Here is a 23,166-nt window from a genome sequence, read left to right as displayed (position 1 = left end):
GTTTTAAAATTATATTTTTATTTATTAAAGTTCCCAATTATATATAAACATATTTCACATTATTTTTTCTTTCTTTTTGTTTTTTGTTTTTAGGGGCAATGAGGGTTAAGTGACTTGCCCATGGTCACATAACTAATAAGTGTCAATTGTCTGAGACCAGATTTGAACTCAGGTCCTCCCGAATCCAGGGCCAGTGATTTATCCACTGAGACACCTAGCTGCCCCCATTTCACATTTATTTTTTAAAATTTTGAGGCCCCAAATTATCTTCCTCTGTCCATCCCCTCTTCTCTTCTTGATAAGGCAAGCAATTTATACATGTGAAGTCATGAAAACCATATTTTCATATTAGTAATGCTGTAAAAGAAAATAGACAACCCCCCCAGAAAATAATGAAAATTAAAAAAAAAACCAAACATGATTGAGTCTGCATTCAGAGTTTATCTGATATCTCTCTCTCTCTCTCCCCCATCCCCCCTCTCACTCCCCACCCCTTTCAACTTGGATAGAAGGACATTATGTTTAAAATTAGAGTAGATAATAGTCTCTCTTACTCTTTCTGTGTATAATGTTCTCCTGGTTCTGCTCACTTTATTTAGCATGAGTTCATATAAGTCTTCTCAGACTTTGTCTCAAATCATCGTGCTTGTCATTTCGTAAAGTACTATAGTATTTCATCACAGTCATATACTACAACTTGTTTAGCCATTCCCAATTGATGAATATCCCCTCAATTTTCAAGTCTTTGCCATAACAAAAAGAGCTGCTATAAATATTTTTGCACAAATAGTTCCTTTTGTGAACTTGTTAAAATAGTTTCATAATTATATTTCAACATAATTAGTTTCTATTGTAATTCTATATATTTTATATTTTGCATTTAATATTTTCTTGGTAGTAATTTATTTTCCATTACATGTAAAGATGATTTTCTTTTTTCTTAAATAATTAACATTTTTACTTATAATTTTATTTTCCAAATTTTATCCCTCCTTCCCTCCCTCCCTTCTCCCTGAGGCAGTAAGCAATCAGATATGGATTATACATGTGTAAATATGTGAAACATTACCATATTAGTCATTTTGTACAAGAAAACTGAAATAAAAGATAAAAGAACAAAAGTGAAAAATAACATGCCTCAGTCTGTATTCCATCATTATCATTTCTTCCTTTGGAGGTGGATAATATGTTTCTTCAATATCCTTTGGCATTGTCTTGGATCATTTTATTTTTGAGAATAGTTAAGTCATTCACAGTTCTTCATCATAAAATATTGCTGTCTCTGTGCACAATGTTCTCTTGGTTCTGCTCACTTCACAATACATCATTTCATACATGTCTTTCCAGGCCTTTCTGAAGTCATCCTGCTTGTCATAGCACAATAATATTCCATCATCATCATATACCACAGTTTGTTTAGCCATTGCCCAATTTATGGGCATTCCTTTGATTTCCAATTATTACCCACCACAAAAAGAGATGCCATAAATATTTTTCTATAAATAGGTCTTTTTTTCTCTTTTCGGGCATGTAAAGATTGTTTTCAACATTCATATTTTGCAAGATTTGGAGTTCCAAAATTTTCTCCTTCCTTAACTTCTCCTCCCCAAGGCAGCAAGCAATATGTGTTATATCTCTATCTCTATCATATAATTATATACATATGTATATATATATATATATACACACAACAATGTTATACATATTTCTGTATTAGTCATGTTGCAAAAGAAGAATCAGAACAAGAGGGAAAGAAAAAACAACAACAAATAATGTGAAAATAGTATACTTTGATCTGTATTCAGACTCCATAGTTCTTTTTTCTCGATGTGGAGAGTATTTTCTATCATAAGTCTTTTGAAATTGCCTTGGATCATTGTATTGCTGAGAAGAGCTAAATCTTTCACTATTGATCATCACACAATGTTACTGTTATTTTGTACAATGTTCTGGTTCTGCTCAATTCACTCAGCATCAGTTCATGTAAGTCCTTCTAGGATTTTCTGAAATACACCTAGTCATCATTTCTTATAGCACAATTTTATCTGATTACATTAGTATACCACAATTTGCTCAGCCATTTCTAAATTGATGGTCATCCCCTCAATTTCCAATCCTTTGCAACCACAGAAAGAGCAGCTATAAATATTTTTGTACATGTGGGTCCTTTTCTCTTTTTTATTATTTCTTTGGGAAACAGACTTAATAGTGGTATTGCTAGATCATAGGGTATGCAAAGTTTTATAGCCCTTTGGGCATAGCTCCAAATTGCTCTCCAGAATGGTTGGATCAGTTCACTAGCATACAACAATGCATTAGTATTCCACTTTTCCCACATCTTCTCCAACATTTATCATTTTCCTTTTTTTATCATATTAGCCAATATGATAGTCTTGAGCTGGTACCTAAAAGTTGATTTAATTTGCATTTCTCTAGTAAATAGTGATTGAGAATAATTTTTATCATATGACTATAGATAGTTTTAATTTCTTCATCTGAAAACTGTTCATATCCCTTTACAGTTTCTCAATTGGTGAATGACTTGTATTCTCATAAATTTGATTTAGTTCTCTATGTATTTGAGAAATGATGCTGCATTTAAATATTGCCAAGAAGGGGTCTATAGACTTTACCAGGATGTCAAAGGGATTGAAGACACCAAAAAGTTAAACTATGATCTACATCTTTTGCCACCAAAAATATCTTGAACATTTTGGATATGTACCATAGTTGATTATTTCCAACTGTGTGTGTGTGTGTGTGTGTGTGTGTGTGTGTGTGTGTGTGTGTGTGAGAGAGAGAGAGAGAGAGAGAGAGAGAGACAGAGACAGAGACAGAGACAGAGGCAGACAGAGAGAGCGCATAGCATAAGGGTTTGGAGGCTGAATTGTTCAGATTTGGTTTCTGACACATATTAGATGAGTAATTTTCCCTTGTGCTCCAATCTTTTGTGTGACCTCCAATGTCACATTAATAATTTCCTGTTGGACATTTCAAACTAGATATTACATAGGCATCTCAAAGCCAGTGTCCAAGACAGAATTCATTATCTTTTGTCCTAAAACCAACCCTTTTCCAAACTTTCTTATTACTGTGTGCTTCACAATCCTTGTAATCACCCAGGTTTGAAATGTTGGTGTTGTCTTCAACTCATCATTTTCCCTCACACATACCAACCATTTGTCAAATATTGCCATTTTTACCTTTCTGATACCCCTTATATGTCCCTTTTTGTCTACTTACTGATGAACAGGATAGTTTAAGAAAAACAATAACAACAACAACAAAACATCTGGGTAGACTTATATGAACTGATGGAAAGTGAAATGGGCAACAGCAAAACAATAATCTAAGATAATGCTAAAAGACTTATGGTGGAAAATGTTCTCCCCATTCAGAAAAAGAACCATGGGGACTGAATGCAGATTGAAGAATACAAATTTCACTTTTGTTGTTGGTTTTTTGTTATTTTCCTTATTTATTCTTGGATGAGTTTTTTCCCTTTTCTCTGATTCTTCTCTTACAACATGACTAATTTAGAAATATGTTTAACATGATTATAATGTATAACCTATATGAAATTGTTTGCTGGCCTTGGGAGGGGGGAGGAAAGTGAGGGTGAGAGATAAATTTGGAATGCAAAAAAAGCTTTACATGTAATGTAGAAAAATTAAAAATAAAATTAACGTTTTTTTTAAAAAGGGAAATGAGCAAAAACAGAAGAACATTGTAATGGGAACAGAAATTTTGTCACTATGATCACCTGTGAAAGATTTTGATCAATATAATGATTCATGATGATGCCAAAGGAGTCATGATGAAAAATGCTACCTACCTCCAGAAAGAGAAGAGCACTGAGTACAGATTGAAGCATATTTTTTTACTCTATTTTTCTTTTCTTTTCAATATGGCTAATGTGGAAATACACATGATTTCATATGTGTAATGGATATTACATTGCTTGCCTTTTCAATGATTGGGGGATGGGATTGAGGAACAGAAATAATTTGAAACTCAAAAAATTTTTAAAATGTTTCTAAAATTAAAGAAAAACATTTGTTATTTCATACTAATTTCTTTTTTTTTTGCAAAAATTGCATTTTGTGCTGAGAAAGATGTATGTTTACTTTAGCAGCATCCTTTAGAGGAAGTCATAAGTCTTTTATTTCTCATTTCTCCATCAATTTTTAAAAATTCTCTACTTTTCCTTTTGTCTATTTTTCTGTTTGATATTCCAAAGTAAAAGAAGGACATTGAGATCTCAACACTATTGTATATCTTTTTGCCTCATTGTGGTTCAGTTAACTTTTTCCTTATGAATTTGGATATTGGGGCAATTGGAAAACATTGGTTTGGTATTGATATCATTTTTTTGTTTCTGGTTCCTTTGGGTGCAAGGTGGTTTCCTTGTTTAACCCTTTTTATATTTTTGAATATTTATTTTTGCTTTGTCTGATAGAATGATTTCAAGTGCTGTTTTTTATTTAGCTGATAGTAATTTTTCTAGCTCTTTAAAAATAAACAAATCTGGGGCAGCTAGGTGGCAGAGTGGATAGAGCACTGGCCCTGGAGTCAGGAGTACCTGAGTTGAAATCCGGCCTCAGACACTTAACACTTACTAGCTGTGTGACCCTGGGCAAGTCACTTAACGCCAATTGCCTCACTAAAATAAATAAATAAACATATCTAAGAATATTGTTTCATGTTTCCCTGAAAATGTTAAGGTCTTTTGCCAAAATTTCCCTCTTTTCTGTTTCTCCTGATCCCATCACCCAGATGGCCTTCTACTGTCTCTTCCTTTCCCCCTATCTTACATGAAGAAGTGGCCCTTCTCCTTGCTAAGGCAATTCCCTCTATATGCCTCTGTGATTCCAGTCCATTAAATTTTCACTTTCTTTCAAACTACAATGAGCTAGCTGCTTCCCTATAAACATGTCCATTTCTTCCACCATGCTCAAAAAGACTTAATTTGAACAATCCATCCCATACCTATTATCTTATACCTCTCCTCTATTTTGTCACTAAGCTCCTTGAAAAAGTCATCTACAGTCAATGTTTTACCTCCTTTCCTCTCACTTTCTTCCTAACTTTTAAAAATCTTACTTCTGACTTCATCATATTAGAAAATTGATCTCTCCAAAGTTACCAATGATCTTTTAATTATCAAATCAAATGGGCTTTTATCTCTCCTCACCTTTTTTGAGTTCTCTGCAACCTTTAACACAAATCAGCCTCTTCTTAATAATCTATTTTCTCCAGATTTCCACATCTCTATGCCATCCTGATTCTCTCACCTATCTAATCACTCCATCTCAAAGTCCTTTGCCAGATCTTCATCCAGGTCATGCCTGCTAATGGTGAGTGTCCCGCAGGGCTGTATCTTGTGTCTTTTTCTCTTTTTCTCTATATTATTTCACTGGGTGATCTAATTAGCTTCTATGGATTCAATTATCATCTCTATGCTAGGGGATTCAAATCTACTTATGTAGCCCTATCTGCTTTGCTGAAGTGTAGTCTCATATCTTCAACTACATATTTGACATCTCAAACTTGATAATCCTGCAGATATATTAAACTCAACATGTCTTAAAACTAAACGCATTATCTTTTGTCCAATATCTTTCCTCCTTTACAAATCTCCCTAATTGCTGTGGAAGGTATGACCCCTCTTTCTTCATGCAGGCTTTTAATCTAAGTGTCATCTTCTATTCCACACTTGCTCTCACCTATTATATACAATATGTTGACAAATTATTATTTTACCATCTCTCATATACTCCCTGTTACATCCTCTGACACTATTACCACCTTGATGCAAGCCCACATCACTTCATGCCTGGACTATTGGAAGAGCTGGCTGGTTGGTCTACCTGCCAGAAGTCTCTTGCCATTCCATTCCCTCTCTGACTAAGTTGTCAAATTAATCTTCCTAAAGCAAGGGTCTGACCATGTCATTTCCTCCTCTGATTCAATAAACTACATTTTCTTCCTGTTACCTCTAGGATTAAACATAACATGCACTGTTTGGCTTTTAAATCCCTTCATCAACTGGCCCCTTCCTACCTTTCCAGTTTCTTGGACCTCACTCCCCTCCTATGACACTGGATCAGGATAGATTACCTTGAATCTATTTTGTGTATATCTAACATGGACATAATTATCTCTTCCATTAGAATGCATGCTTTTTGATATAAGGGACTTTAATTTTTAGGTTTGAGTCTCCAGTGCTTAGTCCAGTGCCTGACACAAAGAAAGCACTTAATAAGTTATTATTGCTTAAGTTATTGATTGATTCTGACCTTGAGCAAGTAGCAATGTCTCTTTGTCACAAAAAGCAATATATGAACTCTGGGATCTTAACAGATAAACTTTATCTCCAATTCCTAAAATCGTTTAATTAATGGTGTTATTCTAGAGACGTTTTATATATATATATAGTAAAAGTTTGTTCATGGCTTGAAATTTTTGTATGCCATTTTCATTTGATACATTAAATATGCTCTACAGCTAATAAATTTAGATAAAATTGTCAACTAGGTACAAACATAGCCTCAAGTCTTCTCTGAAGAGGATGAAGAATCAATCAATTGTCATTTGTTAAGCACCTACTTTTTTTCAGGCACTGCTATGTTCAAGATAGAGTTCTTGACCTCAAGGAGTTTACATTCATCTAGGATGAACCAGGAAAGTGCCATATTTTTATGTACAATTTGGCAATGAAGATTTTGATGGTTACCTTTCAAACAGTCATTTAAAAAGTTATTTGTAGTTTACTTTTGAAATCTCATTCTGCCCTTTTGAGCAGATACTAGAGCTACTATAACTCTTTTATTGCTTATTTATTAAAAACTATACATATAAAAACAATTTATTTAATATTGATTTTCAAAGTTACATTGCTAAGTGTTTTTTTTTAATTTTAGCCTTGGCAGGCTATACCACACCCCAACACAAGGAATCTTCTTCCTTTATAACAAAGAAAAGATATTAAGCCAAGCCAACATAATTTTTTAGACTTTTTACAAGAAGGAAAAAAGCTTTGAATGATTAGACAAAAACTCAAAGGAAGACTTTTTCCCTTTGTACCTCAGTTTCAATTATTCAGTGGAATGAGAAAAGTCAAAAAGAGAAAATATGTCTCAACCTGGGGAACAACCAAAATAAAAGATTGACAGTCCATTGCTCCTTTAAAGAACCATGTGACTTGATTTAAGTAATAAAAAAATACATATAAATGGAGGAAGGAAGGAATAACTAATCAAATAGGCTCTTAAAGTTTACATTTTGGGGTAGCTAGGTGGCACAGTGGATAAAGTACTGGCCCTGGATTCAGGAGGACCTGAGTTCAAATCTGTGAACAAACTCACTCAACATATGAAGATCTTGGAGTATTCTGTAATTACATAATGAGAATTCCATATGAGACTGAGACATGAAATGACTTGCCTAGGGTCACACAGCCACAAAATGTCAGAGACAGAACTTCAACTTAGAAGACACCAGTCCTCTATCCTCTCTCTATCATATTGCTCCAGGCTAAGAATCTCTGACATAGGTAAATCCTGTTGTCTTATAAGAACAGAAGTTTTCTGAGAGCAAATGTCTTTTTCAAATTCACCCAGCTGGAACTAGCATCCAGATTTCCAAACTCTAAATTCAGTAACTCTTAAATCCCACTACATCCGCTTGTTCCCTTATGTGAGCATCTTGAGACAACCTTGGGCAAAGGGTTTGCTGACCACAAATATCCTGGGGTTTGTAGTTCTGCACAATTTGGGAAGAAAGTGATTACAGTGTTACAGTGGAAAGAGAACCGACCCTGGATTCAGGAGGACCTGAATTCAAATCCGTCCTCAGACACTTGAAACTTACTAGCTGTGTGACCCTGGGCAAGTCCCTTAACCCCAATTGCCTCACCAGAAATAAAAGTAATTAAGGAGACCAGTCTTTGAATAGGAAGAGAGCAGAACTTTCCCCAAAAGTTAATATAGGGAGTTTGTTTTTTCTTCTGGAGAAAAGGAGAGGAAAGGTGACAGTAGTCCCATTGCAACAGGGTGACCAGAGTAGCAGCTGTTGTCTGCCACCTTTGCAATTGCCCTCTTTAAGAGCATGAGAGATAACTGTTAGCCAAATGGACAAGCTGGGAAATGTATGTGATTATGTGTTTTATGGCCCTGATAGCTAAGAGACACAAGTTAGCTGACAACAAAGCACATTTCAGCCTTACTTCCAGTTGTGTTTTTCTCAAAAAATATTCTGTTGAAGAATATTTTAAGAATACAACTGCCGGAACCAGGAGAACATTGTACACAGTAACAGCAACATTGTGGTATGATCAATTATAATAGACTTACCTCTTCTCAGTAATACAATTATAGAAGATAATTCCAAAGGTCTCATGATGGAGAATGCTTCTCCACATCCAGAAAAAAAGGAACTGTGTAATCTGGATGCAGATTGATCCATACTGTTTCTATTTTTTTTCTTTATTGAAGTTTTTCCCTTTTATTTTGATTCTTCTTCCTTTCTAATTTGGAATTAGAAATCTTATAAAAACAAATGTTGAAAACTATCTTTACACATAACTGGAAAATAATAAAGTACTTTAATAATTAAAATAAAATAAAATGGTTCATTTAAAAAATGAATACATCTTCCAGGTTTAATATTATTTCTCATGAATACTATTTTGTCCATCCTATTTTGTCACCGGGGGTTCCTTTGTCTGTGGCATGAAGATTCAATGAGAGCTACATAGGAAAGAAGGATCTTTCTTAGCTTGGGCTGGGAACTTAAACTCTAGGTTATCATAAGAGATGCAGGCATAAGTACATATGATTTCATGACTACTCTTCTAAGATTAGAATTACCATGAATTCAAGATGTATTTTATAAATCTGCTTCACAGATGTGAGCCAACGTTTATTGCCTATGCTTTGTACTGTATAGTACCTCTTCTGCTGCTCCAAATCACCTCCACTTTCTCACCTAGTACAACTCAAGAACACCTTAAGTACTATTTTAACTCTTATTTATTTTATTCTGAATGTAAGAAATAAAACATGCATTTCCATAACATAGTAGAACAGAAAAAGACAATTGTTCAAGAAACCGCAAATCTATTATGTACAACTTGCTATTCCTTTTAAATATAAAGTTGTTATGTAACATCAAACACTCAAAATTATTTTTTCTTGGTTGCAAACCAAATTTAATCTACAATAGGGGGAGGTAGGATATGATAGGAATTCAAAATCATATATTTGAATTTTATGAGGGTCAAGTTCCATTTGCTTTAGGCATAATAATGTTGCTGAAAAACATGGTTAAGAAAACTTAACATGGAGATGATTTTTTCAATGTACATTTGGTATATTGAAACCAAAATAATTCCTTTCTCTATTTTTGTGATTAGTTTGGAGAAGGTTGTTATTTAATTAGAATAGAGATCTTCCATTATGGAAATCCCTTTCAGTTATGCATAGCAGCAATTGGATTGTAGATTGTTGTCTTGGAGAGCTAGGGATAAGTGACTTTTCCATGGTCATGAAACTAATATATTTCAGAGGAAGAAAAACAAGGTCTCCCAAACAGCAAGGCCATCTCTTTCTAGTAAAGCATGTTGCTTTACAAATCATCACTGTGATTAGTTATATGCAAATATATCAGAACTATTTATTAATAGGCTATCCTTTGGATTCAGGTGATGGCAAATGTCTTCAGAGATAGAAAAAAATAGCAAAAAGGTTTTTTGCAGCTCCCTTGACTCTCACAGATGCCTCCAATACATTCCTCTCTAACATGGCTAAGAAGTAGTGCTTGATTCTTGGGGTTAAAAGGAGAGTAGTGGAGAATAAAATATAGATGGAACTTTGAAGGGTAAAAATCGTTTTTTTTCTTAAGATCCAATATGTGATATTAAATAAACATTTATGCATATGTGTATACACATGTACATGTATATATATATATATATTATATATAGTTTCTATGTATTTGTGTAACATATAATCATCAATCGAGCATTGAAGATAGGGAACAAAAATAAAGAAGAAAGGCTGAAGTAAGAGCATGTTTACCTGATATGTGATCAAAGGTTTTGTTTCTGACAAAAGCCAGCTTAGTCCTAGGCCAACAGTGGTCTAAGAGGACAGGAAACTGAAATGGATGGTTAAGCATATAAATTAATCAGTCACTAAGTACACTAGATAGTTAGGAAAGGAATGGGTTCATTTTAAGCTGCTATTTTTATTTTGTTCAGTAGGGATAGAGACTAGACCTGTGATTTCATTGGTGTAGATCAGAGCTTCTTAAACTTTTTCTACTTTTGACCCCTTTTCACTGGAGAAATTTTTACATGACCCCAGGTATAAAGGTAGATAAAATAGGTATACATAACTTTTTACTGTTGCCAAATTTTCATAACCCCCGCATTCAGTTACATGTCCTCACATGGGGTCTTGACCCACAGTTCAAGAAGCTTTAGTGTAGGTAGCTTCCAGTGAAGTAACTCCCAATGCTGGCTGGCAACATCTCTATACAACATAGCATTGTTACCTTGAGCACTGAGAGGCTGATTTGCCCAGGGTCACATGGGCAGTATATGTCTTTTTTTTTTCTTTTTCAGGACAATGAGGGTTAAGTGAGTTGCCCATGGTCACACAGCTAGTTAAGTGTCAAGTTTCTGAGTCTGGATCTGAAATCTGGTCTTCCTGAATCCAGGGCCAGTGCTTTATCCACTGTGCCACCTAGCTGGCCCCTAGTATGTGTCAAAGATAAGATTTGAAAACAGATTTTCCTTAGCACTAAGGCCAGTTATGTATCAACTATGCTATACTCTACAATTATGAAAGAGTTCTGAATTTGTTTAAAATTCAGTAGCACTTTGGAAAGCATATGATTTGGGGAAATTTGGGTAGCTTTTGTTTCCTACTATGCATAGCAGCTTTGCTTCTAAAATATACTTAATTTTTTTTCTGTGGTGTGGTTGACCATAGACATACAAAATATACAAAATTTCAGGCCCCAGAAGAGGTAGAAACGTTGCTGCTTTCCAAGCCTTTAGGAGTTTCCCATGTGCTCCCCTAACAAGGCAGTTGCTTAGATGGCAGCTCCGGTATTAACACACTTATTTGAAAAAAAAAAATAACAAAAGCCTAGGGGAAAGGCCTGCCTCTTGGGCTCAGAACTGTCATTCATCTATTCAAGCTTCAGAAGTTGGCATTCTTTGTTCAGCAAGAGGCTTACTGGAACCACCACATACTGTGTCAAACTACCAGCAAATCCTTTATCAGCACATCCTTTTGAGACTGTCATTGAACTGTATGGACCTAAGGAGTGATAAGCATTAATAATACCCGTGTTCTTTTTATCCCATCAGCCTTTCAGCTTCATTGAAGGTTCCTTTATCTAAACTTAGGTTTTAAAGTCTAGACAATTGCATTTCCTTTTCTCCTTCAAAAGTGGTGCTTAGCCCATCAGGCATAGATGCGTAGGTTTTTTTTTTTTAAGCTACTTAAGGTCTAGGAGTATAATCAATACTTTCTTGTCAATGACCTTGGACTTCCCTTGCAAAGTTATAGGATCCTAGACCCCAACACATTTGGAAGTAAAATAAAAAAATGTCATGAAAAGCCCCATTTGTTATAAAACTGCAGTATTATTCTTCACAATATGTCTTGTCCTTTATTCAGTGCAGATTCTCTGGCATGTGTGTGTGTCTGTGTATATGTATGTGTGTGTGAGACATACAGACTATATAAAGGAACATTCACATAGCCACATTTTTATCATCAATTTAAAAATTGAATTATAAATGATCTTGATGTTTAAAAAAAAGAGAATATAGTAAAGCTATTAGTTGGGAGAAAATTAATCGGGAATTTCTAGACCCATATAACCTGGACTAAGATTCTTGCTTAATATATGATGCAAGGTAGTTTATATGTGGTGGAGGTGGATTGTCAATAAACATTTGCTGAATAAATGCCTGACTCTTTATATTGACATTTATATAACACTTCAAGGCTTACAAAATGTTTTACATATTATTTCATTTCATATTTAGATAGACAGATGCACAGAAAAGCAGACAGAGTGGGTGAAGAAAGAGGGAGACAGAGACAGATTGGGGCAGAGACAGACAGACAGAGAGAGAGAAAAACAGACATACAGAGAGAGACAGAAAGAAAGAGACACACAGAGAGAGACTGAGACAGTGAGAGAGACAGAGACAGAAACAAAGAGAAAAACAGAGACAGATTATATTTTGGTCAAGATTTGTGATCTTGTGATTTTATAAGTTTAAGTAACTCTGTGATTGGAAATTCCCCCCACCAATACACATCAGCATAGCAGCTGTTCACCCATAATTGAAAGTCTTAGAGAGTTGCATGAATTATGGAGAAGATAAGTGACTTATCCAAGCTTATACTTTTAGTAAGTGTTACAGGCAGGAGTTGAACCCAGGCTTCTGGTGCTAAGGCTGCTCTCCCTCCACTAAGACAGTCTGCCTCTTAATATTTTTATAGTCATAAATATCTAAGCCTGAACTATTTTTTAAAAAATACAAGAAATATGAGTCTTTCAGTTCTGGTTTCACTTTGGATGTGTATTCATTTGGTTATGACTTTACAAAGAATGGTTTGAGCAAATTTTGTTAAGACAACAACAAATAATTGCATTCAGTGAAACAAGTCAATTGGTTTTGGCATCTTCATGGTGCCAAATAACTGATTTGGCTGATTTGTTCACTTTTCAAATGGCATTTTTGAACACTATCCCAGTGCTTTCAGAAAGCTGAGCATATGAGTAGTGCCAAGATAATGCAATCATATGGAGTCCTCACATTAACTATAGATCCTTAGGGACTAGAACAAGTTAGATTAGATTAACCACATAATCAGTGAGTATCATCCAAAGTAAGGATGTAATTCATAGTGTCTCAGAATTAGAAAGAACTTTAAAGGTCATCTTGTCCAAAATGTCCCTGAATTAGTTTCTCCTGTACAACATTTCCTGACAATGAGCATCTAGCTCCCTAGTGAAGAAAAGGAAATAGCCACTTCCAGAGGTAGCCCTTTTCCCACTTTGCACGGTGCTAAATCTTAGGGAAATTTTCCTTACCTTGATTCTGAATATGCTTGTCTTTAACTTCTGCTCTTTCATTCATTGCTCCTAGTTCATCTGGGACCAAGCAGGACAAATCCCTCTTTCACAAGATCAGTCTTTTTTAATACTAATCATGAAAGCATCCTGGTACAGTAAAAAGAGTGATTGGTTTGGGTTCAGAAAAACTATGTTCAATTTCTCTCGGTGTCCCTCTGTCTCTGTCTCTTGTCTCTTTCTGTCCCACCCTTGTTTTCTCCATCTATATGTTCATGGAACCTCTTAAGTCTCTTCTAGTTTTAGACCTATGATTGAATTTGCTTCCCCTGGACCCTCATATCTTTTCTTTGTTGAAATAAACACACTCATTGCTTTCAACTGATCCTTCTATAGCATGATCTTGATCGAGTCTCCTCACTAGGACACTGATAGGTTTTTCAATGTCCTTGACTAAAATAAAATGCCAGAACTGAACACAATGTGCCAGGTTCTCTTACCAGGGCAGAATATAACAGGATTCTATCCTCCTCTTCTGAACATTATGGTTCTAATACAAGCTGAGATCACTAGTTTTCTTTTGTATTTTGGTTTGTTATAACTTGTCCCTGTCCAATTGGGCATGCAGTGCATTCAAAGCCTCATGATTTTATCTTACAAAGAAAGGATTTTATAGTCATACCTCCCTTATCTTATGAAGTTGAATTTTTTTTCTAAAAGTATTTTATTATTTTCCAGTTACATGTAGATAGTTTTCAACTTTTATTTCTTATAAGATTTCTAGTTTCAAGTTTTTCTCTCTCCCTCCCCTTCCTCTCCCATGATTTATTTTTTTTGGGGGGTAGGGCAATGAGGGTTAAGTGACTTGCCCATGGTCACACAGCTAGTAAGTGTCTGAGGCCAGATTTGAACTCATGTCCTCCTGAATCATGGCCTGGTGCTTTATCCACTCTCCTACCTAGTTGCCCACCACGATTTTCTTAACCTACTAAATTTCATGTTAGATTTGACCCATAGAATTTGATTCTATAAATCTTTACCAAGCAACTCCTGTGTGTCTGAGAGAAGTATATATGAAGGCCGACCTCTGCTCTTATAGAGATTATAGTTTCATAGGGGATACAAAAATGTATTCATTAACAAAATTCTAAGTGAGTTTCAAGGCAAATCAGACAAAGAATTAGAAGAAAGTGTCATTTGAATTGAATCCTAAAGGGTCAAAACATCCATTCTGATACTCTTACTTTCTTGGAGGTTTACTGATATTTGGGACAGAAATTGAATCTAAGGACTAAGATTCAGATTCTAATGGTGGTCTTTATTGAAGGTTCTTAGGACATATAGGCAGATGGAGTAATAATAACTCAAACATTGCTAACTAGAAACATCTTCATTCAATTTGTCTCAGGTATCTTTATCTGCCCCTCCATTTGCAATAGGGAAAAATTTTTTTCTTTTTCTTTTGTTCCCCCTTCAGCATCTCTTATCTATCAATTTCTTTTGTCTAAGCATATTCTTAGGGAGATTAAAATAGTATTGAATTGCCAAGAAATGACTCATCAGAAGTAAATGAATGGATTCCTAATGATCTACTTTAATGTTTTCTTAAGTCACAGATAGATTAGAATGTATTAACCTTTCATTTTATAGTTGTGCAGTTGTGTAAGTCATGGACCTTTTGTTTGTTTGTTTAGCTTCTTTGACTGAGGATACTTGAATTGTTTTGTGATCCTAAAGGCTTTGTTATGCTTATTCCCTCTTGGTTTTTCATTATCATAGGATCTAAGGATTTGAAAATGGAAAACCCTCATTTTACAAAGGAAGAATCTGAGAGACAAATAGGCAATGTGACTTCCCAATGGCCACAAGGTTCTGACTGTAGGAGAGCCTGGATTCAAGCTCAGGTCCTTTGACAATAAATGCAGTCTTTTTTCATTCTGCCATGCTTCAAAATCATTGATTACTCTTCTTTGAGGAGAACCACTTGAATAAGAGGGGTCTTCTAAAGCAAGTGTTTCTTTTGTTGATCTAAGAACTGACTAAACTGCTTTGCCCAAGCTATGATCAATATATGCTAAGAAAAAGAAATAGACTGTTCCAAATGTGAAATGAAGAAAAACAAATGAAGTAAGCCTTTCTGACCTTTTCATCAGCCTTCCTCATTATTATTCTCCTTTATCTCTTCTCCTCCTCTCTTTTACCCCTCTGTACTTAGTTTTCTCCCCAAATTATCTTTAACCATCTTATTTTAGCACAATTAATTTTTTTCAATTAACAAAAATATATTTTATTCTCCCTCCTCTTATCCCATATCCATTGGGAAAGAAAAAAAGAAAAATAAATATATGTAACAAATAAACATGACCAAGGAAAAAAAATGAATTCTCTCATTGGCCATGTCTAAAAACACATTTGTCTTAATCTCCAACCTGAGGGCTTCTTTACATTTTTCTATTACTGTCTATCCTTAAATGACAATTTAATTAAAACTGTTTATTTGGCCTCATGTAGACGAAAACATGTGTTATTTAATTAATTTTATTTAATTTTAAAATGAATTTAGTTAAACCACTTCCTGTATAATCATAACCTTAGAAAAATATCTGCCCAGTCAGTATAGAGAAGGGAAGGGAATAAGCGATTACATAGTAGCTGCTATGTGCCAGATACTCCATTAAGTACTTTCTGAATATTATCTCATTTTATCCAATGTGGTCAAATGGAAAGGTCATTGACTCTGGGGTCAAAAGACATGGTTCAAATGCTGTCTTTTATGTTGACTACTTGTGTCACCTTGGGCAAGTCAAACTATGATCAATAACTTTCCTTGGTTTCAGTTTATTAATCTGTAAGATGAGGGACTTAGAAGCATTGACCTCTGAAATTCTTTCCAACTATAGATCTGTAATTTACAAATCGGGTCTCAGAAGTCAGGCCCTTATGTTTAGGGATAAATAGATTTGATCACAATAAGGGAAGCCCCCAAACTGGCAAGATGGGTCTTTTAGGGCTCCTATAACTCTCCAGGCCATGCATATGGGCTGCCCTGAACTGAATTAAGTTATTTTAAAAATCACATCCAAGTCTGCCACAGCACTGTACAAATGGACTAATTTGTTTGTATGGGAAGTGTGTGGGAGGGAGCAATTAGATAGTATACTTGTGCTACATAGTCACATAATTTTAGTAATTCAAACCCCAAACAAACCTCCCTTCTTTTTTTTTTTTTTCAGTAGCTGGTGTTTTAGCCTAGATTATCTGAATAATAGTTTCAACAGCTCAGTTTGCCACTGGGAAAGGCACAGTACATTATTTAAAGACAAACAAAAACACTCAGGAAAATGTTGTTTTCATCAAAAGCATGTGAAGGTCGCTTTGTGGAAATCTTTTCACCATGCTTGTGTTGAAAGCAGGATTCGCTGTAGAATATTAAAATTCTGTACTTCATTCTTCTCTTCTCTATCCTCACTAAGACTCCTTCCTATCCCCTAGATCCTTCTTTGAATTCAGCTGGCCCAGTTCTGTCTGGACTGGATTCCAGATTGAGTTCTAGGTTTTGAGACAAAGTAAATTTAGTTTTATAAGCCTGTATCTCATGTTTTCCAAGTCTAACTCAAGGTGTTTGCAGCCCTGGGCATTTGACTAGCCCATTTTTTCCCAGGCCCTCTATTGGGTTTTTGTCCTGCCAGGACTTTCTAGTTGTCTTTGTCTCATAGTTTATGCTCTTTATAACCTTATTGAAGACTTGTCCTTGCACTCTGACTCTGGATAAGAGAGGCATTTTCCTGTTTGGCCCCTAAAGATTTCTCCTCTGGGCTTTAGTTATCTTGTTTTAATTTACTGCTCACTGTCTCTCATCTTCCCTCAATTATACATAACAGCAAGATTGGCTATTAATGTTTGTAAATTGTCAAGACTATTGCCAACTGCCTATGAAGTTCCACCTGCTTACTGGACATCCTGCTGCCAATTCAAATTCAACAAATGTAAAACTAAATTAAACATCTCTCCCAGTAAACCTGCTCTTGACTTTTCCTGTGCCTTTACAGTAGAATTTTCATTCTCGCAGTCAACTGTTCTTACAACCTCCTTCTCACTACTCTTACATATCTGAGTCCCCCTACCAATTCTATTCCCACAATATTTTTTGCATTTGTCCTTTTGTTACTATTTCCATTGATACCATGCAAATCATCACCTTTCATTGAGACTTTCAAATGTTTCCATATTTAGTCAATGTAATTAGAGTGTCATACACTGAATAGAGAACAGACCTCAGAGAAGAGGCTTAGCACATTGCTTGGTATATAATAAGCACCTAATAAATACATGTCAACCTGACAGAGACAAAAAACTTCAGTTCAAGGCTGGCCTCTGACATATACTAGATGTGTGACCCATGGCAAATCCCTTAAACTCTCAGTGCTCCAGATTAGGTCTCTAAGTATATAAATTAAAGAATATATGGAAATATATATTGGTAGCAAAGGAAGTTTCCTCATTAATAATTCCTTTATGTCATTAAAACATACTTATGCCCCACCCCCAAAAAAAGAAAAAAAAAAAGGAGAGGAAAGGAAAAGAAAAGAAAAAGATTACCTATCTTTCAGAGTCTTCTATCTTCCTTCCCCCTTCCAATCCACCCTTCATGTGGCTTTCAGATTAGTTTACCTAGTGCATGGGTCTATTTACCTCACTCCTCAACTCAGTGAATAAATTCCAACTTGTATGACCTGTCACTGAGGGCCCTTAATAATCTGTCTTCAGTCTATCTTTCTAGTTTTATTTTATACTACGCTGCTCATGTGCTCATGCTTCAACCAGATTTAAATACTTGTCTTCCCCCTTTTGATCTGCCCCACCTTTATGTCCATTCTCATGTTGTTTTCAACATCTAGAATACCTTCCCAGTCCTCCATCTTCATTTGCAGACATCTTACTCATTCTTCAAAGCTACACTTAAGTGACATTTCCTCTCTGAAGCTTTTCCTTTAATTCCTCCCTCCCCACCATTGTAGTAATTCCTTCTCTGATCTCCTAGCAGTATGTAGTTTTCAAATATAGTATTATTTTTAATGTGTCGATTTTTCTAATAAACACATACAAATTGTTAGGCCCTAGAGGGCAAGGAGACTGTTACTTATGTTTGTAGCTCTTTTACTATCACCCTGTCCATTTCCTAGTACAGTGAAGTACATAAGAGATATTCACTAAGAAGTGAACAAAGGCATGAGTGTATAAACAAGCAGTCTTTTTTTGCTCATTTGTTATTTTAATAACCTTTCTTAGAGTTAATAATAACAATAATGATAATGATGGTGGTGATGATGATAAATAAAGGAATTATTATGGTCTTTTAGAGGGGAAGGCAATTCAAGAGAAAAACCTGTGTCCTTTCCAACAGTTAAATTAATCTAGCAGAAAATTCATGTGGCCAAAAAGAGAATTGGTGGTAGGGAAAGACCAGTAGGAGGCATCAGACAGCTAAGCTTTAGTGAGGGCTTGTAGAGGGGGAAATTGGAGCATGAAGTAATCCAGGTATCAAGGCCTAAGGGCAGAAGCAAAGGCTTTTGGCATATGAAAATGTTTTATGGATTCATGTGTAAACTAAATTTAGGAAAAATTGTTCCTTTTTTGATGATGTTTTGATCTTCCAACCCTGAAGAGAAAACTAAGTAGTATTATTCAAAAGGCAGGCAGTCTCTTTTAAAACTGATTAACTGAGGTAAGATGAGGAACATAAGAAATGTCAAACTGGGTCAAACCAGTAGTCTAGCCAGCCCAATGCTACTGTCACTAGCAGTGACATGTAGGGAAATTTTATGAGAAAACATGCCAATTGTCCTTCGTACCATCATCTTCTGACATTAAGGGTATGGCTTGAAGATCCCTAATTACAAAGCTATCACACATGAATTTCTCTAAAACCTTAAATCTACTTATATTGCAAGACAGTACAATCATTTAGGGTAATGAGTTTCATGTGTTCACCACTTGCTGTGTAAGGAAGCAAAATGCCGTTTGAGTCTTCTCACTTTAATGTTGGATATTGAGTAATTTTAAATGCAGAATTGATGTTTACAACCTTTTTTTTTTAGAGTTCATTAAACCACTTCTAAATGGAACTGCTGAATTGGCAGAAAAAAGGTGGGGGTTGCTAGCCTAATGATTGGTAGCACTGTCCAGATTAATTAAAAGAGGAATAAAACCTCCAAGGAGGGCAGAGAAGTTCTGGGCATCAATTTTCATCTTGGCACTTTGAGTCAACTCAAGAAATTTGTGTACAATGAGAGTAAGAGACTGAAATTAGGAGAAAATAAATCTTAAAAAATATTTGAAATTTTAAAATGAATGATTATTAAGATGTTTTTTAAAACAACATATGACAATAAGTGATGCCCCTTTTTTTGAATAACAAATATTGGTAGAATTTTAACCTCCTAAACAATTTGGCAACACTGAAATGTTAATTAAAAACTTAAGGCTATTGTTAGCATTTGTCAAAAGACCTTCCCCTTCGTAACACACAACCTTCCCTCAGAGGAAAATGTTTCTCTAGAATTAACCTTCCAAGTCAAGTGCTCGAAATGGTTGCCAAGAATGTTAGGACAAAAGGATTTTAATATACAGATATGTAATGGGAAAATCCTTATCAGCTGGCATATACTCCCAATGAAAGCTATCAGGTTACTCTGTTAACACCAGCAGCAGGGATATTGGTCATGATGCTCTTATAGGGATCTGGCCTCCTTGCCTTAGTGTTATTGCTCAAGCAATTCATTGTATAAAAGAAACTGCAGTTTTGTTGATGGAAACTTGGGCAAGGCTTGGGACCCCAGGGAATGCTCTGCTTCTATTAGTCTGGGAACTTTGTCCCTTTTTACTTTATGTGTGTATTTGCCTATTGTCCCTAGGGGCCTCCCTCTCTGGTCTGATCCCAAGATGAAGTGATCTATTTGCATGTTTCTGGGAGAACAGAGACCCCTAGTGGGATGATCATTTGATATGTATTTGGATGTGACTAATCAGAAGGAACTGAGGATCTAGCCTAAAATAATGAGCTAAGAATGAAACAGGACACCAATTTAAGTAAGCATGTGCCTTAGAACATACCTCCGAGGTTCCTTTGTTTCCATGCCTCAGGAACTATACCAAAGGAAGAAGGAGGTATCCTCAAAATTAAATCATTATAATAAAAGTTACTGAAATTTATATAACATTTTCTAGCTTAAATAAGCTTTATCATCTGATCCTTATAATAACACTGTGAGGTAGGAAGAGCAGATATTATCATGACTATTATACAGTCAAGAAAACTGAAACTCAGATTCAATGACTTGCCCAAGGTCATATACTATCATCAGGTAAGTGACATTCCTAGATCTTCTGATTCCAAAGCTGGTATTCTCTTCACAATGACACAAAATTGTCCTCTTAGTTTATGCATTATTAATTCATCTTCCAGATGAAGAATCAGGTGCTTAGGGAGGTTGTGTGACTTCTTCAGAGTCACAAAACCAATAAAAATGAAAGCCAAAAGACAAACCCAGATTGTGGCCCTGGGGTTAGAGTCAAGAAGACCTCCTTTCAATCCCAAATTCTGGCATTTCCTAGTTGTTTAACTGATGACAGGTCCTTTAACTTGCCTTTCCCTCAGTTTTCTCATTTCTAACAAAATGACACTAATAATATCTCCTCACAGGGCACTTGTGGCTACTGAATGCATCAATATATCTAAAGCTCTTTTCAAATATTAAAAATGCTAAACAACCAGTGTTTTTATTATCATTATATTATTTTTACTCTAAGTCCAATGCTTTTTTCCAATAACTGTAAGGCTTACCATATTGGTATAATGGTTCTCTGTCTGCTGCATTATCTATTAAGAATGTAGTAAGTTTTTTGTTGGATGTAAGTAAACAGTGAATAACATAAAATGCTTAAACATGATTGTTCCAGGATTGGAATTACTGGTAGATAAAGTTATAAAAAGTGCAGTGGCACAAAATAACTAGAAATTATGTCATATTTTAGGTTTTGGAAAGTATTTTAGATATGATATTTCATTTGAGTCTCACAATAACCCTGTGAGGTAGGTATTCAGAGAAATTTAAAATGGAGGAAAATCATTGCCTTATCCACAAACTGCCTTATGGCACAGAAGTATTAGGTGACTCTAGTGTTGCTACTGCAGTTTCAATCACTTTGTGGCTTTGGCAAATGTGCAAGGAATAGTTGAAAGATCAATGCTAGATGTCTCCAGAGAAGAGATTTCTAATGGTCACTTTCTTGATAATCTATCTGTCCATTCTTCCTACCTGAAAAGCTTTTAATATCTATTGAGATGATGATTCCACATTGATCCTTCTACAATGTAGTTTTTGCATAAGGAAGGACTTGCAACTTCAATTGTAGTAATATAAGCTCACCTTGGTTCGATTCTATAATTCCTAGCAGAAAATTATTGCTGTAATGAAAATTAATGGAGAGTTCATTCAAACAATACTACACACAGGGGACATTTTTCTTTATCTTCTAACTATTAATTAATATCTGGTTGGAGACAAGTGAGGAAGATCTTGAGACAGAGACCCATTAGTAAATCAGTAAGAGTGATACCTTGTGGTCACTGTGGAATGACTACTGAGTTATGAATAACCTGGGAGGTCTTACTGTAGAACTCCTTCCAAGAAGCTCTTTCAGGGCTCTCTTAGTCGGCTGCAGAACCCTTTTAGTCCAGAGATTTAGTTGAGTAAGATAAGATACCATTATTGGAGAGCTAAACTATGGTTTCTCTCCAAAAATTTTATAAACTAAATTGATTTTAAAAGATAACCATTGTTTGAAATGTCTGGCAATTTGTCTTTTAAATCACTGGTCCGAAAGTTATGACTAACTCTATAACAACAGCAATAATATTACTGATTCATAAAAAAATAAGACGAATGTTATTAACAGGTTTTGCCATACAAAATACACAGTATCCTAGCTTCATGTAACAAAATTTTATCAAAAGACTGACCAGAAGAAATAAAAATTATGTGTGAACAGGATAAAGCACAGGTATTAACCTGTCTACTATTGGAGTTGTTTCAAAGGTGCTTTGAGTGAGTCTACAGAAGATGAGCTTACATTTCAATATTTTAATTCAGTCACACAAAAGCAGTTGTCATGGCCAAAGTGCTTATGTGTTTTACTAGATTAAACATATTTGTTACAAATAACATAAGAGGATATAAATGGAAAAAAAATTGAGTGTCGTTAAAATGTTTTAAACATTCACAGAAGAAAGCAAAATGATGTGTAGATAACACATATAAATAGATAATATATACATATATTATACATGCACAAATATATATTTAAAAAACAAACTGTACCTAACAAAATTTTATCTTCTTTTCACAGTACTTTCTTATTCTTCTTTGAGTATTGAAATATTTGTTTTCTGATTTTTTTTAAGTTTTCAATAAAAAAGAGCATTTTAAAAAGTAGTTTTAAAAAAATCAATTGTGCAGCCATACACAGATCACAACATAGAATAAGACAATATCAGGATAGCAACTTTTCCCAGTTCCATTTCTATTCAAATGCCACTAAAAAGATGAGAAAATAAGATGAATATTGATGGTGGTAGTGATGATGATCAAACATAATGACAACAAAAACAGCAGATTAACACTTATATAGTGCTCTAACATTTGTAAAGAAAGAGTCTGTTAGAACACTAAGCTAAGAGTCAGGAAAACTTTAGTTCAAATTCTGCCTCTGAAATGTATCACACCAGGAGTTCTTAACCCCTATAAGTCTGTGAACAAGTTTCCATCCTCATGTGAAATTCTCATCAACCCTATGAAGTAGACTCTCTGATAGTGGCTTGAATAGGAACTGAAAGTGTTTGAAACCACTTGACCCAATTGAGAAGTCTGTTTGTTTGTTTTCCCTAGAAACATACCAGAAAATCCATCTGAGTACCTGAGTAAAGGTTCTTGAACACTTTCCATGGAGAGATATAGTCTGTTGTTATTTTATGTGGGTATGTGCTATATTTCTTTGCCATCT

The sequence above is a fragment of the Dromiciops gliroides genome, chromosome 5 (genome assembly GCF_019393635.1).
Source record: "Dromiciops gliroides isolate mDroGli1 chromosome 5, mDroGli1.pri, whole genome shotgun sequence".
Lineage (NCBI taxonomy): Eukaryota > Metazoa > Chordata > Mammalia > Microbiotheria > Microbiotheriidae > Dromiciops > Dromiciops gliroides.
The sequence above is the reverse complement of the archived record's forward strand: the minus strand, read 5'-3'. Positions refer to the sequence as shown.